Consider the following 1,151-nt stretch of genomic DNA (forward strand, 5'->3'; position numbering starts at 1 on the left):
GGGACTGGTTATTGTGAAACAGCAAAGAAAATATACATTCTGGAAGAATACCATCGAAAAGTAGTGTGGCCCTAACAGCCAAAAAGAAGATGAAGTGCTGAGATTTTTTCAGCAAAAAATTATTTTTCAAACATTTCTCTGACCGAATCTTCACAAAAGAAAGATGATGCTTTTAAAGTCATTAAACCCGAATTTTCGTGCACCGGAATCTTCTGAATCAGATGCCTCTCGTTGTGCCGACTGAATCCATGTCCCTTTCAATATTCTGCTGACATGCACACTATTAAATGTGCCACTAACTTATAGAATCAAAGAATAAGGGAATGGATGCAGCCCGTCGAGCCCATGCCAACTCTCAACAAGTCTCACTCCCCTGTCACTTACCCACAGCTGTGCAATTTTTTTCATTCGGATACTTATCCAACTCCGTTTTGAAAGATAAGATTGAGTCTGACTCCACCGCCCTTTAGAGAAGTGTATTCCAGATTCTAACCACTTGCTGAGGAATGGCCACTCCTGTTCCTATGTATAAAGGCAGAGAAACACGGGATCAATTCCTGCCACACTCACAACCTTACTAAATATAGCACCGTCATTCGATTCTCGTGACACAAGCTCCAGAAGTGTAGTCCAGCTGTTGAGGTTAAATCTCTGGTTATGTTCCCCACGGTGTTACTGCCACAGTGTTTCTGTAGTGTAGTGGTTATCACGTTCGCCTAACACGCGCAAGGTGCCCGGTTCGAAACCGGGCGGAAACATTATGCAAACGTGATCAATTAATGATTCGATAAAATTCAATCATTCATATTCGGGGTTCAATATTAACAGAGTGCAGTGTCTCACGATGCTGTTCCATTTGCTGATTTCTCTCTGCAGTTCTGTGCACTCTCAAATTCTACACAGTGTCTCTCACTCCCTCCCGTTTCCAGCCCTGACGCTGGAGAAACCATATCTCAAAGCTGCACATTCCGTGCATTCAGGTCAGCTGTGAGCTTTTATTAAAGGATCCTGCCACGCCACCAAGCTTCACAACAGAAAATTAAAGCCACAAACAAACCCATCGACTAATCGCTCTTCCCCAGCTCCAGAATGAGTGAGGGCGGGACAAGCCCTAACTTCCGCTCCCACACTCTCCAATCAGCCGCTGCCGG

General features: G+C 44.6%; 1 non-coding gene across 1 annotated transcript; it reads left to right on the forward strand.

The window, feature by feature from the left end:
• Positions 1-685: 685 nt before the first annotated feature.
• On the forward strand, positions 686-758 carry trnav-aac (transfer RNA valine (anticodon AAC)). Its single transcript has one exon. It is a non-coding gene; the product is annotated as a tRNA-Val (tRNA).
• The last annotated feature ends 393 nt before the right edge of the window (positions 759-1,151 follow it).

This window comes from Pristiophorus japonicus, chromosome 3, assembly GCF_044704955.1.
Source record: "Pristiophorus japonicus isolate sPriJap1 chromosome 3, sPriJap1.hap1, whole genome shotgun sequence".
Classification (NCBI taxonomy): Eukaryota; Metazoa; Chordata; class Chondrichthyes; family Pristiophoridae; genus Pristiophorus; species Pristiophorus japonicus.